This window comes from Protopterus annectens, chromosome 7.part0 (assembly GCF_019279795.1).
Source record: "Protopterus annectens isolate FY-2018-M chromosome 7.part0, PAN1.0, whole genome shotgun sequence".
Taxonomy (NCBI): Eukaryota; Metazoa; Chordata; order Ceratodontiformes; family Protopteridae; genus Protopterus; species Protopterus annectens.
In genome coordinates this window covers 259841763-259855651 of record NC_056739.1, presented here as the reverse complement: position 1 = coordinate 259855651, position 13889 = coordinate 259841763, and positions in this window count along the sequence as shown.

Sequence of the window (13889 nt, the reverse complement as noted above, 5' to 3'; positions counted from 1 at the left end):
CAGTTGGTCTGAGACCTAAAGGGTCTTTCAAATGTGGCTTTTGCAATATGTGTAAGTTTATTACTCGAGGTAACTCCTTTAAGATCAGGAATGCTAAGCATACTATACATCACAGGATTTCTTGTGATTCCAAATCTGTTGTATACCTTGCCCAGTGTAATTGTTGCCCATGTTTTTACATTGGAATGACCAGCCGTAAACTTAAGGAAAGGGTATATCAACACGTTTATGCCATAAAAAAACCTCTATTGGAAAATGCTTTGGCAAAACACGTGAATATTAACCCTGGCCATAATTTTAGTTTCATGGGCATTGACCAGGTAGTGCCAACCATTAGAGGAGGTCCAGTTTCAATTTTGTTAGAAAATTTAGAATTAGCATGGCAATTGAGTTTGGATGCATTCAGACCACCCGGTCTGAATGAAAATTGTAATATTGCCTGTATTTTAAAATTGAAGAGCTACTTGAGGTAACTTTTTATAGAATAACTTGATATTATTTTATGTATGTAATCCTATATTATTTATAAAAGCTATTGTAAAAATTTTTTACTTTATACAAATTTTGAACATTATTATTGTTTTTAATTAGTTTAATTAATCATGTACCACAGGATATTGGTTTTGTCATTTCCTGTTTGAGTATTATAAGTATGTTGTGTGGGTTTCTGTTAACTGTTTACTTCTGATGAAGCTGTGACATTGGTTACGGCGAAAACGTACTTTTTTGAAAATAAATACTACGTTAAAGGAGATTTCGTTTGTGCTTTTCTGCTTACAGCCTACTAGTCGGTCCTAAGGTTGCCTGTAATTTCTAATCTTGATAAGGGAGTAAGTGGTCTCATCAACACAGACATCTAAGTCACAAAAAAGGCAAATTTGATAAAAGGTATGAGAATGCAAATATTACAGGTGATGTATACCACTAAAACAAGTAGCTGCACTTCATACAAAGTTTAAATAAAATACACGCAATATTACATATCCAGCATATACAAATTTGACAGGCATTCAAGAATGCCTTGAATAACTAAGACATAGCAAGGCTGCGGTTTTACAACCACATGAATATAAACTTTACGTATTGTATACATGCTTATTATGCACATAGGAAGACTACATTTACCTCAACTTTCAATGGTAACCAGTGTAACTCTACTGCAGTCAAATATTCAGAAAAAGAGTGAAATATCCAATCATTTTACCACAATACAGGGAAGAAAATAAAATTCAGTTGAATGGAATCCGTATTATACAGACAGTTATTGTGTGTGTGATTCATGAAGGGTATCAGCTAATGGGAAATTACTTTTAGTACAGTAACAAGATTCAACTTCACAGTTGTCTGACATGTTTTTTTTATATTGTAATGTTATGAGTGTATCCCTCTAGAATCTTAGGATATTTGCAACTCAGTGGGTTTGTTTCCAAGATGAGAATGTCCAAAGTAATGCTTCCTGTGAAATTTGGGAAAACTGTCTTATAAATGTATGTCTGCATGAGTACATGCACTAATAAGCAACATAATGCTGAACATATGATAAATAATTAACAGTGAAGGGAAAAAAGCATGTAGCAACAAGCATGAAATGAAAGCAAACAAAAGTAAATAAAATTGCCTAGGTTGGGATAAACTTTCCACTAAGTCTTACAAAAAACAAGCACATACTAAAAATATAATTTGACTTCTGCAAAGGCTGAGTGTGACTACATAGCAGATCAGGTGGATTGTAAACCAGTCATTCAACTAATAGTCTCTGGGTGGGGGAGGGAAAGTACAGAACAACAAAACTGTAAATTCTAAGCAGTTCTTATAATAAATGTGCCACACTGGACTCTGGAGTTTGTGAATTCTAACATGCAGTATACAAACACACATATCTGAAAATCCTGCCTCAGTGTGAATATGTGACTTACACTGCACTAAAAGGTAAACAAAATACTCTAGCAAGCAACTAATTTTAGAAACAGAATAATGCCCCTTTACAAGAATTGCTTTACTGCTGTGCTTTCTTCAGTAGCAGCAGCAGCAGTCTGGTCATAAAATGCATGAAAAGCTACTTTTCTTAATGGATAAAATGGATAAAGTGCACAGGTTAGACTACTGAATGGCTCACATGGAGAGCTGTTGTCACTAGAGCTGCAATTTGAGATGGAATCTGGCTAAAACCTTGGAAACTTCCTGCAGGCACTTTTCCCCTACCCCCCTCAGCCAAAGGTGAGCATGCTCAGAAAGGCAAACCTGAAATGTAAACCAAGGCTGAATCAAAACAAAAAATCCCTGGGATTGCATTCTGCTGGCAGTGAAATAATATAGCAATAACCCACGCCTGGGTGTGGGTAATGCGGGATTTACCCATGGTTGGCGTGCCCGAGGGACGAAACAAAGACAACCGTGGGTAAATCCCACATTACCCACACCTAGAAGTGGGTTATTGCTATTATACTATGACATTATTTAAGAAAAGAAACAATTACTTTTCTTAAATAATGGCATTGTATAATGCCTCTTTGCTGCCCTTCCACAGCTGTCTGGCATCCGCAGCAGTTCTGATGTACTGCGCATGCCTGCACAGTACATCAGAGCTGTGGCCAAAAGCAATGGAGAAAGCAAGATCTCCGTTGCTTTTTTACTGTTTCGCTATATTAAATGGGTTTAACATAGTGAGACAGCTTTAAAATAAGCAACAGAGATCTCCGTTGCTTATTTTAAAGCTGTCTCGCTATGTTAAACCCATTTAACATAGCGAGATAGGTTTAAAAAAAAAGCAATGGAGAAAGCAAGATCTCCGTTGCTTTTTCCACACTGTGTCGCTATGTTAAAGGAGTTTAACAAAGCGAGACAGCTTTAAAAAAAGCAACGGAGATCTCCGTTGCTTTTTTTAAACCTGTGTCGCTATGTTAAACTCTTTTAACATAGCGAGACAGTGTTTTAAAAAAAGACTTATACTAATGGAAAAAGTCCAGGTGACCGGACCTTTTTCCATTAGTATAAGTTGATTTACAACGTGCATGCTGGCCAATCAGCGTGCACATTTTGGAATATTAATGGGGGGTCATGGTATAATTAAAGATTTAATTTCCTTGTTTACCATGATAATTCAGTATATTTAAAGGAGAGTAATTGGTTTTGATGTAGTATCTGGTGAAGTCTTATGGTGGAAGACAAGAACGTGGTGATTATGTTTTTATGGTATCTTGTTTCATTTTTTTGTTTTAATAAATAATTGAGTGAAGCTTTAATATACTGGAATGTCACTGTCATTTCTCTTTCTATGTGCCTTTGTTTTTTCTAGATCTAAAACACAATCTGGAAAAAACAAACAATAAAAGTAAAATTGGCTGGCAGTGAAATGACAAGAAAGTGTAGAAATAATAATCCACAAGTATAGATAATCCACAATTTATTAGTGCTTTCGTCTGACAGGATAACCAAACTTCTTCAGATAAACTGCATTAGACTGAACAACCATTTATACTTGAAACAAATGACATCACAAATTCATCAACCAATACAAATTCATACCCTCCATATTTAAAAACGTAGTTAATCATATTATAAAATAATTCCTAAACATAAAATATAAAATATACATAAACAAACTATAAACTTACTAATTGATTATTTATTAATAATATCATACTACTAAACTACCTGTCATATGTTCTTAATTTTAAATAACTATTAATGGAAATCATCTCATTTAATCCTGGGGGGGGAGCATTCAAATATATTTGCCACCATGTTTCTTTTTTTTTTTTTTTTTAGATCTAACTTTACCCACTTACCCCTACACTCCTAGATCTATTACCAAGAATTGTCCTGAGGGGGGAAAGGTCAAACGTGCACAATAAATAATTTTGTTAAATATAGAAAATGTAAAAGACCATTGAAGAAAATTGGGAGATATATTAACTGTTCAAAGTATAAAAAATAGTATAAGGACTGCTAAATTTAAATAATTGCAAAACATCTTTGAATTATTCTGCTGAAGAAAAGCTATGACATGCTCATCATAGTTTTAAGGAAAATTTGATATAATAATTGTAAAGTAATGCTTGCTCGCTCTCTCTCTCTCTCTCTTTATATATATATGTATATATATATATATATATATATATATATATATATATATATATATAAATATATATATATATATATATATATATATATATATATATATATATATATATATATATATATATATATATATATATATATATATGTATACACACGTACCTAAAACATTGAGGCTGCAAAAGATTGACATAATGCAGCCAATTCTGCTTCATCTTTCGGCTTTTCCTGGTCAGGGGTCGCCACAGTGGATCATCTTTCTGCTCATGATTGGCAGTGGAATTTTATGGTAATGAGTTGCCAGCCTGGTGCCCAACCTTTCACAGAAGGCACACACTCACACCTAGTGCCAATGTAGAGTGTCCAATCTACCTACTGCATGTCTTTGGGATGTGGGAGGAAACTGGAGCACCCAGAGGAAACCCATGCAACCACAGGGAGGACATGCAGACTCTGCATAGAAGGCACCCCAGCAGAGAATCAAACCAGTGAACCTCTTGCTATGAGGCTGCAACACTAACCACTACACCACAGTGGCCACCCTTGACATAATACAGCCAATTAAAAACTTAGAAAAATTATGATATTGTGTACCCCTGCACCCCAACTCTGAGATCACACAATGATTGGTAAAGGACGTATTCTACAAACCCGGAATTATAAAAATCTCGCACAGGCCAGGCCAGGCAACCACCCCCACTCCAACAACTTGCAAACAACAGTGCCCTGTAAACATTGCTAACACATTCAATAGTTTCTTCACAGAAACTATACAATCCCTGGCCACACAATTCAAACAAACAACCAGCCCACTCCACTACCCATGCCAGCAGAATACTACAACTACATCTGATCATCTATTTACCTTCGATCCAGTACCCATATCCTCTATAACATCTCTTCTTAAAATACTAAAACCCACTAAGCTAGCAGCTGACCTTCTCCCAGCTGAGTTTCTGCAAAAAGCAGCTGAGGCCATTTCCTATCCCGTCTTCATAACCATAAACCGTACCTTGTCAGAACCCTTCATCCCCTCCATATGGAAAATGTCCCACATTATTCCTCTCCATAAAGGTGGTAGCTCACTAGAGCTAACCAACTACAGACCTATAGCTATACTCTCACCCCTGGCCAAAATTATGGAAAAGTGTGTCCACAAACAACTGATGGAACACCTCACCAAAAATAAAATTCTAGCCAACTCCCAACATGGCTTCAGGCCAAATCACAGTACCACATCAGCCCTACTATCCTTTTCTAATACCATCAATAACTTCAGAAACAATAATAAACTATCATCTGCTCTTTTCTTAGACCTCTCCAAGGCCTTTGATATGGTGAACCACATTCAACTCCTCCATACATTAAAAAACTATCACTCAGCAATTCCACGCTGAAATGGTTCCAATCCTACCTGCCCAATAGGCAACAGGCTGTTCTATGGCAGGACAAATTATCTACATGCCTACCTGTTACAATTGGAGTTCCCCAAGGATCTATTCTTGGCCCTCTTCTCTTCACCATCTTTGTTAATGACCTGCCCACAATCACCCCCCATGCCACATGCATTCAATATGCAGATGATTCGACTATCATCAGCACTGCCTCCAACCTGGCAGACCTCACTGCTTCAACCCAAGACACCTTCAATCTAATAGAAAAATGGTTCTCAAGTCGATAACTAGTTCTCAACCCCAACAAAACAAAACTACTTACTTTCTCACCCACTAACAAGATTCTTCCCCACCTTCTATCACATCCTCCAATGGAATCACTATATCACCAGAAGCTCACACAAAGCTATTAGGTGTTACCATTGATAACTCCCTTAAATTTGACACCCATTTCAATCTTACCATCAAAACTGTCAATAAAAAGCTTGGCTCTCTATAAAGTAAAACACTTTCTCACTCCTCACGCTAAAATTACAATTGCCAGCACACACCTACTATCAACTCTTTTCTATGCCTCCTCTTTACAAACCTAAACAAGACAACCCTTAACAAACTTGCTTCTTGTTACAATCACATAGCTAGATTTGCCACAAATTCCACCTTTAGAATGCACCACTGCACTAATTTGAAGCAACTAGGGTGGTTAGAGTTTTCCAGCCAACTCCATTTCAACCAACTCAAAATGGCTCACCAGATACTGTATCACCCAGAGAAAACACCAGCTCTGAAAAACATAATTCACCCCTATATTAACCTGCAATCTTTATGCTCCTCCAATAAGATCTTAGCTCAAACTACCAAAGCCAATAATTCTGCTGGGGATTCTCTATTCTCAAACTTTGTAGGTAAAATGTGGAACTCCCTACCGACCATGCTCACCTCAGAACCCTCACTCCTACAATTCAAAAAAAGCTTAAACCCCATCTCAATACTCTCTGGCAATGTCCCTGTTCCAAACCTGATTAACCACTATCATTTACCCTTCTCTTACCTCACTATCCTTAAGCTTTTAACAAGGCGCCTCGCCTTTGTAACTGACCTATGTTTTTTTTATATGCTGCTGTTGTTTTTTTTTTCCCAAGATGTGATGTATCTTTATATTTTATTTAGAACTCAACTATCTTCCTTTTTTTTCATTAACAATGTTCATATGTCTGTTATATACCTGGAGCTTTTCTCCCCGGGCCTCCGCTGAAAATGGACATGTATCCAGTCGGACTCTCCCGGTTAACAAATGTAAAATAAAAATAAATAAATAAATAAATTATTTACAGCCTTTTTATTAACCAAGTTAAGTCAATGAAAAGCTGTCACCTAAATAGTAATACAACATCATTAAGAGCTGAGCTCATATATATCACCCATGACTGAGAGTCATTAAGAGCTGAGCTCATATATATACCCATGACTGAGAGTCACATTTGACTCTTCTAGTGACTCTGTGAAAAGCTGTCACAATCCACAGACTTTAGTAAGCAAGTAGAAGATGGACGTATTTTGCCAGTTTATTCTTCCATTCACACACACACACACACACACACACACACACACACACACACACACACACACACACACACACACACACACACACACACATGCACACACACACATGCACACATATACAGATACACATCTAGAGATAGTTTATTGTTACCAATTGACCTGCTACATGATTTTGAGATTTGAGAGGAACACACAGTACCTAGAGAAAACCCATGCAAACATATGGAGGAGGTGGACATGTAGACAGCACTTAGAGGGTACTCCACAAAGAGAAACACTTGCTGTGAAGTGACAATGCAACTTACTGTGTCACTGTACCAGCAGGTATACATAACTGCCATTCATTGAACGTTCATTCTGTTGAATGGAAAAAAGCCATTATGCTTGATCAGAAATCATCCAATCTCTGAGTAGGTATAATTAGCAGGGGCAGGTTGGGGGTGCAGGGTGGCTTGGTCTCTCTTCAGAAAACATTGGTTTGCTTTATTTTTCTGTTTTTTTATCATCTAGTTATCAAGCATTTGTGCTTGATCATTTGCCATTCAATGTTTTGATTTGTTGATTTATAGTTCTATATCCATATATACATCTATATGTATCTTTATCTATCTCTCTATATATGTATATATTCATATATATATATATATATATATATATATAGAGAGAGAGAGAGAGAGAAAGAGAGATAAAGTAATTGAAGGCTTATCAGTTTTCTATAGCAATTTGCATGAAAAAGGTACACAGTTCTTCTCAGTTTGAATACATAGCTCAGCGAGGCATGGCCATATCCTCATTTCCTCAGTTTTGTATGGCATGTATCCTGGCATTAGAGTTAGCTTCATTGGCTTATCATTCTTACACCAACTTATTCCTTCCCCACAATAATGACTTCCACAAAGCTAGCTGCCTTAGCAGTTAGGTAATATAATAGCTGAAATGATCAGTGATTTCCTAAACGTCTGAACTGCAATCTACAGAATTTGCACACAAATCAGGTTGCAGATGAGGATAATGCCTTCAGTATAAAACATTTTTATATCACTTCTTCACTGGCAGTCAAATTCCTAACAGCTCAATAGTACCTGCAAGAAACAGAAAAGATAAAATCAGTGCAGAAGTTAAGTGTAGACATGTTTTAGATTGCTTTTCAGTGCACCTTATCATTGATACAAGATTTTGTTTTCAGTTTGGTCAGGTTTACAGCTTCTATATTGAAAGACAAAAACGTAGGAATTGTAAGATTGTGTAGTACAACAAGGCAGATAGCGCTCTTAGGCCCATAACTTCCTGCAGCTTAACAGTGGATATTCCACTGCTTTTAAAATTCACTCTTACTTTGGTGTCTGACTGCATTTTACAAAACTTCATTCATTCATTCATTCATTCATTCATTCATTCATTCATTCATTCATTCTTCACTATCCAACTTAATCCAATGCAAATTTGGTAGAGCTGCAGACTATATCAGCACTCAGTGAGTGTGAGGCATTGAAACTCTTCTAGAATGGGGTGTCAAAGCATCACATGGTGACCTCCCATACACAAAGACACACCCACACACAGACACATACACACACGCACACCCATATACTCACTGTCACATAGCCATGGACTATTAAATGAAATATTAGTTTACTTTTATTGTATGTTTAGGCTCTAGGAGAAATCCAGAGCACCTGCTGAAAGCACACATACATACACTAAGGATGTGCAGGCTCCTCACAGAAGATAAGCACTGAACTGAATAACCAAGTTCTCTGGGATAACAATGAGAACCTCTATACAACTGTGCTACTTCTTACTATAGTTTCACTTTAGTAAGTGAAAAAATGCACATAGGTAGGGTTGCCACCTATCCATTCTTTTTCTGGACTATCTGGAAATCAAACTGATTGTGTAGTAGTCCAGAAAGCTTTGTACAAACTCTGATATTTCCTTTTAACAAACAAACATACTACTGGAGTTTGTTAAATCTCCAGCTCCATGCTGTGATTATTTTAAAAAAAAACATTGCTAATGTGATGCGGTTGCTAAGGGAAACCAGGAAAAGATGACGTTCCTCCTCTCCCTGATGTGCCCATGATGTCATGAAATGGTTGTAAAGTGGGCTGAGAGTCAGAAGGATATAGTTGGGGTTGTGGGATGTGAAAGGGGTGTGGCTTTGGCCCAGTTTTGGCTACAACAAAAGGTGGCAACCCTACATATAAGGCCTATTCTCACTTAAATCCATTAGCTGTAAATACATATTCATCTGTCATTCAAATCATTAGTAACCAAATACATGTGTACTTAAAGGGTCAGCTCAGAATAACATGATCCTATAAATGTACTATGAACTGTAAACAAGCTTAATAATCAGAAGCAAAGCATTTTAAAGAATTCAACATAAATTGCTTTACCTTTTTTCTGAATAATAATGCATGTTTATGTTACTGATCCTTCAGTTATATTATGGGATCTGCATACCTTGCATATATACCATATAAACGTCAAAAAAGTTATACATGTAGTGAATAAAGAAAGCAACCAACACTGTTAATGCATGTTTTAAGATTGCAGTTTCAACAAAGCTTAATGCCAAGTACCTCTATGTACCTATAAAGATCAAGGGTAACAATATATGAAAAAATATTTTGTGGCCCTAGAGACATGAGGCTGTTTTCATTGATTTTGTACATGCATTCCATTTTGTTTTATTCCATACAAAGCTGCTACTATGTCAGTTGGCACCTTGGGTAATCCCCTAATCAGAACTCTGTCAATGAGATTTGAGAACTAAAAAAAAATGTGTAAATTCATAAATGTGTACAAATTGTGGTACATTTTTGATTTTCAGTAAGCACTTTTACATGGTGTTCATAGTGATTCTCTAATAAGAAGATGGGCAGCACTCCCAACAGCTGTTCCCTGGTTCTGCTGAATGCTAATGAGGCGTTCCATGGGGAGAGACATACAATAATTAGCCATGTGCATTCTCACTGAAAATGCCTCCAGAAAGGCATCAACATAGTTAAGTGAATGAAGCGAACATTCAGCCATGTAGATCAGCATGGCTATCCTTACCACACTGCAGTAGTGACAACGGCCAAAAGGCTGTGATCAACTGCTGAACATGAATGTGGTGGTGGTGGTGACCACTAGATGCCAGAACTTTCTTTTAAAATGCCATAGTAGTGCTGACAATAAAATGGGAATCAATAGTAGGGGAGATACATGTGACCACCAAGGATATATCAGTAAAGTGCCATGTGGGCACCAACATTACTACAAGGACAGTGGGATGGGGGATACACTACAGCACCAGGAGTTATTTACTTGCCATGATGGCATCAACATTACAAAGGGCATCTAGGGCGTGTGGACCACTAGGTACCAGGGAATGTTTTAACTGACATGATTTCACCAAAGCAGGGATTAGGGGTGAAGGGAACAAGTGAATACTACAGAATGATGTAAGTTCTATGATGGCAATAATCTTACTTCAGGGTTCTGGGGAGGGGAGGATACACTAGACACCAGGAATTCAACACTAACGTTATTTAACAGCAAAAATTTAATACAGGGATCAGAGTTTTTGAAGGATACATTAGACACCTTGGAGCACTCCATAAAGTGCCCTGAGATGTAGAACAACATAAGGGGCATGGAGGGGATCACCAGAGACACTCTAAAGTGTTGTAATGGCACCAATGATAGTACAGAGATCAAAGGTGGAGAAACCACTAGACCACACGGTATGACTACTTAAGGTGCTATAATAGCACAGATACCGTAATGGGGTGTAGGGTGGTAGGATGCAGTAGATCACCAGGGCCTAATAGAAAAATTCCATTATGGCTCTAAAGTATTACACTGGTGAAGGGAACTACAAGATGGCAGAGACAGGTACAGGGACTATGGTATATGTGTGTGTGTGTGTGTGTGTGTGTGTGTGTGTGTGTGTGTGTGTGTGTGTGTGTGTGTGTGTGTGTGTGTGTGCGTCTGTGTCTTTGTGTGTCTGTGTGTCTTCATTTGTATATGAGAATGTGAGAGAGTGAATGGATGGGAGAATTCATTGCCTACACAAGCAGCAGTTTACTACCATGATGTGCAGATCACTTATAATCTACACATCGCCACAGTAACAGTAATAATAAGGCCTTTCCTTATTGTGGCTAGCATATTTCTGAATCAAAAATGTTCACATCATGCTGGAAGGGACTTTATAGCATGAGCTGTACAGGTTGTGCTAGGAACTTTAATGAATTTCAGAGAAAATGTACACTGGATAGTAACAAAGAACACACACACACACACACACACACACACACACACACACACACACACACACACACACACACACACACACACATGCACACACACATGCACACACACATATAGAAATGCATACACAAATACATGCATACACATTCTGAAAGCAAATCATGTAGTTGGCCACTATTTAATTTCCTAGCTGCTTAAATGATTTACAGCACTGAAATTGTTCCCGAACTCCCAAATGACACTGACTTGCAGGGACAGAATGGTACATCTTCTTCAGTTTTTATCATACCTGATAAGATCTTATGCTTTGGGCTATTACTCACTTCACCCCATACTATCTATGGCCCTATGGCTCTGTTAAAATACAGAACCCTACCATCAAAACTAATGATAAATGATTTTTAGCTGTTCAAAGTGAACCTGCACCTCCATCTTGTGGGTTCTTTTTTGAAGTTAATTTTATGAGTATAAATATGAAAACCAAGTTGTTTTTGAAGGATTGAACACTAAGAACATATGGACTTAAGTAATTGGTTTACTATAATTAGTCATATGTCATTTAGCTGACACATGATTAATCTGAGCTGAACCTCTAAAGCTTCATAAGGTTTCTGTCAGAAGACAATTTTTTTGCAGTGACAAGAGCCCCACACCTCTGGCCTCTAAATATGTCATTAAACATGCAGGAGAAGGGAAGCTGGAAAGAAAAATTAAAATGCCCCTTCTTCCCTTCTCCAACCATACAGTTCAATCAGTGCCTGAACCTTCCTATTTGATCTGAGAGTCACTAATCCCAGCTGCGACAAAGAGCAGATTTCTACCAAATAATTTCAACTGTACAGAGCCATCTGAGTTACTAGACTCAACATGAAACTGATTCACTACTGAAATAGATTGTGGGAAAAATCAAAGAGCACTGCATCTAACGCAAGATCCCAGTCACTTAAATTATGGCTTTTACCAAGCTTAATGAGTATTAGGGTTACAGTGTACTCCTGTACTTATCAGGAGATATGAAAATCTGCACCAGTGACAGTAAAGCCATTCATAAACGACATAGTTCATTTCACATACCTCACTGATTTTGCAGAGGCAGAAAAAGCAATGGAAGTCCACTTGAAAACATTACCTGCTTTTATAAAAGTAAAACATAGGATCATAGGAAGTTACTAGGTTATTGGCCCTGAGGCCCTTATAAGCCTAGCCAAGAGTTTAGCCCATGCATAGACAAATCAGCACCTGATGCCCCTGTCCAGCAGGGACACGGGTGAAATCCCAGGGATGTATTTTCTATTTCCCATCCAGTTATCCTGATTGCACTTAAAAAGGGGTAATGAGGTACTCTGCTTGACATGGAGAGGGAGTCTATCCCATAGCTGGGGGAGTCTCTGGGACACAAATCTGTCCTGCCAGCAAGTCCTATTGATGTCACAGACCAGGTTGAGGCCGCATGTGCGGGTTACTCGAGCGGAGCTTGACTTGCGGATATGCAGCAGTCCTATCAAGGTGGGGTCCGAGATTACCTTGTATGTCAGACAGAGGTCACCTCTGATGAGTCTGTATGCAACAGAGTAGAGGCATAAGGCTTTTAGCCTATCTGTGTATGGTAGATTTATGAGGCCCTGGATTCTCTTGGTGAGGAACCTCTGTGGTCTCTCCAGCTGCTGCATGTGCTTGGCAGGGTACATGCCGAATGATTGTTGTACTCAATAATGGGCCTTATAAAGGAAGAATACAGGGATGTTATGACCTCCTTGCCCCTGGATGAGATACCCTTACTTATGAGGTAGGCCATGTAGAAAGCATTCCGTACAAAGGAAGCAACATGGTGGTCAAAAGTCAGGCTGCTATCAATCTGAGTGTCCAAATCCATCATGATTGACTGCATGCTTAGAACATTGTTCTTTATGTGATAATTTGTGGAGGCATCTCTCTCCCCAAAGGGGATGATGATGCATTTTTTTGTATTCAGCTTGAGGCCATGTTTTTGGCACCAGTCATTTGTTTGGGTGAGACTCTCTTGGAGGATGTCCACGTCACTAGGGGAATTGATGATAGCTCCCAACTTACAGTCATCTGCAAACTTGGTTAGCCACAGCCCACTGGTTTTGGCCTGTACCTCAGAAAAGTATATCCCAAATAAAAGAGGCCCCAAGACCAAACCCTGGGGTACGCCACTTGATACAGGTCTACTGCTTGAGGTGGTTTCCCCTATTTTGATTTTAGGAGGGTTCTATCAGTGAGCCAGCTGACTACCCATCTGGTAACATATGGATTGATGCCTAGTTGAGAGAGTTTATCTCTTATGCCCGAGTGGGGAATAGTGTCGAAGGATTTGGCCAGGTCAAGGTAGGTGGTGTGCGCTGTCTTCCTCTCATCTATGGCTTTGGTGACTGTCTCAAATGTCGACTACATTTAACAGACATGATCTCCCCATGACAAAACCAAACTGTTTGGGATCGAGTGCCTGGAGGTTGCCAGTTTCCTTGTTAATGAGGTCCATGATAATCCTTTCCATGGCCTTGCAGACCAGGTTAGTTAGGCTGATGGGTCTATAATTTCCCAGATCAGTGGATGCTCCACCTTTGTTTA